The sequence below is a fragment of the Choloepus didactylus genome, chromosome 1 (genome assembly GCF_015220235.1).
Source record: "Choloepus didactylus isolate mChoDid1 chromosome 1, mChoDid1.pri, whole genome shotgun sequence".
Lineage (NCBI taxonomy): Eukaryota > Metazoa > Chordata > Mammalia > Pilosa > Megalonychidae > Choloepus > Choloepus didactylus.
In genome coordinates this window covers 226,263,212-226,266,142 of record NC_051307.1, presented here as the reverse complement: position 1 = coordinate 226,266,142, position 2,931 = coordinate 226,263,212, and positions in this window count along the sequence as shown.

The window sequence follows — 2,931 nt, the reverse complement described above, 5'->3', positions numbered from 1 at the left end:
CCCCACTCCACCCCCCACCACTCCGTTTTGGGCTTAAAATTCCTGAGAACTTGAGATACCTGCTGCTAAAATGTGATTCTGCACAGCAAGGTGGTCTGATCCAATATGCACAGCCTTATGGCTTAATATTCTCATTAGTTCAATTTCATTAGTATTTACCAAGCCCCTTGCATTAGATGCTTTAGGAATTTAAGTAGTTTCCTCACCTTTCTGGTGGCACATTCCACCTACACATAGTATCCTGTACAGCCTGGTACGGGAGATGTATATCTAAAAGATATATCTGGTTTCCAAAGTCCCTCCAAGAGTGACACCCAGGAAGAAATATAATAATGGAGACGTGGTCTAAACAGCAACATACTGCCTCCCCCCACCCCACCCCCCCGATAGGAATTATTCAGTCCTTCCTTCAAGCTCCTCTTAACACTGACACTCGAATGCTGGGATTAATGTGGGGATAAAACCAGACCCTGAGGTACAATTTTGCTGGACTGAGAATCACCTCCGTTCTCTTGACTCCTTGGAAAATGTTGCCAGGCTCCCTGCAGGGACGTCTCTTGGAACTCCGGCATGTCAGAGGATGACAGGCACACAACCGGGTTTCATGTGCATGATGGTTTAATGAGACCTATTGGGAGAGATGATGACCAAAGCTGAGTGGGACCCATAGGACTAAAAGTGTGAGAAGGAAGAGTGTGGGACTGCCCCTCAGCCCCCAAGACAGAGCTCTGGAGATTAGTAATAATGAGAACTAGCATTACAGGGCACTCACTCTGTTCCTGCACTGTGCTCAGTGTGTGCTGAATATCATCTCATTTAATCCTCCCAATAACTCCAAGAGGAGGATCCTATTTTTACCTGTAGTTTAAAGATGAAGAAACCAAGACTCAGAGGAATCATATATCTGTCTAAGGTAATACAGGCAGCGAGCCGCAGCCCCGAGATGGGGAAAAATCCAGGCCGGAGGGGGGAAAATGCCTGGGGATATCTGTTTCTGTCAGCATGGACAGATCACTGGGGAGAACTGGATCAAAGTCATCTCTTTTCCAAACCCCTCCCCACCATTGCAAGTTTAATGAGAGAGAGAGGAAGATCTGCAAGACTGAAAAAAATGTCGTTTTTGTTTTTGTTTTTGTTTTTTAATTTCAATATTAGCATTGAGGGGCAGGCTGGGAACAGATAGAGAAATGAGCTCTGGGCCTCTCCTGGGAGAGAGCGCTCATGGTTTTACTTTGTTTTAATTTTCTCTCCTGATGAAAAATTTGCCATGGTTAGAGAGGCACTGAATAAACAGAACTGTGACTGATGTTTTCCAATTTCCTTAGTGGATTCCACATATTTTTTTTTAGCGTTCCATCAATATTTCAACAGTTTCAACATGGTCCCCCTTCTGGGAAGCTGGGGTGGGAGCAGTCCCCTGTGCTCCTCTCTCCCCCCACGGCCAATGCTGGGCTTTGCCTAGGGGCCCTGGGCAGTCAGGGATTTTGTCACGAAGGTGCCAGGGGATACTGGGGCCCCATGAGGTGCCTTCAGCAGGCATCTCAACGGGGGACCAGAAGAAGGCAGCTTACTGCACACTGGGGACTCTTGCCCTCAGGCTTTTTCCTTGGCCTCAGGACAGGACAGAGAGTTAATCGTCAGGGAGCAGCTGTAACCAAGATGGATGAACTAATGCCTCAGCCCACCCCTTCCGGTAGGATAACTCGGAGGCATTTTCCCCACTGTCTCCCAGAGCTCTCCAGCAAGAACAAACTCCAATTGCCAGCCAAGAATCACTTGCTTGAGAATGCACCCCACCTTGTCGCACTTCCCCGCTCCCTCCTTTGTGCTTCCTCCCACACAAACTACCCGCCCTCAAATCCCCCTCTCAGAGTCTGCCTTGGGGGAAACCAAACCTAAGACTGGAGATAGGGATTATAAGCCAGAAACAGCTGCTGGAGACATCCACATTAAAGAACAAGGATCAGACACCTAGCAAAGAGTTTAATAATTTGGAGACGGAAGGTTCAGGGAGGACTCATCCAGAGAAACCAAACCAAAGGGGCCTTGATTTAGAGGGACAAGTCTTGGCTAAAACTAATATGTCTGCTCTCCTATCATCATGCGTTGCGGGGGCATGTGTGAGATATACCCATGATATGTCTTCATCCTCTTCTGGTGGGTGGGCAACACTGCCTGGAGAGGGGGTGGGCTGAGGTTGGGATAGCCTGGGTTCCTTGCGCCATAGCTGGTGTGTGTGTGTGTGTGTGCAGGAGTGGGGGGCTGACCCAGAACATAAGAATAGCTCCAAGGGTTAGGCTAAGCCCCTCCCAGACTGGGCACAAATAGAGTACCACAGGCAGTGAGCCCATCCTGGAGCAGAGACAGACATGGGTTACAGAAGAGTTAAGGACAAGATTCTTTCACTCAATCATGCTTGGCATAGCATGCACAAAGTCTGGAATTTTTCTGTTCCTTTCTCTGAGCCAGAATATCTCAGAATCATTGGAGGGGCTGGGCCTTTTTCCCCACTGTCCCACAAATTCCCCATCCTTCTAACTTAATTCCTTCTCAAACTCTTCTTTCTGCCCTCTTAATTAGAGCCCTTAGCACCCAAAACATTGGCCACTATTATCAATCGAGGCTCACTAAGTGGCACTCACTGAAAGCTTTATGTGCATGTTCAAATTAAATTCTCCTAAAAATACTGTTTAGCTCTGCTTTACAAGTGAGGAAGGTTGAATAATAGGCCCAATGTCACACAGCTGGAGGGGCCCATATGGAATTTGATTTCAGGGCTGGTTGCCTCTGAAACCAGACTCAACCACTCTGCTATGTTGCTATGTTTGATTATTGGTATTAATATCTGAGGTAAATATTAATTATAATTAGACCTTGGAATTTTATAGCACTTTCATCTACACTTTATAATATAACCCCTACCTCTCTGAG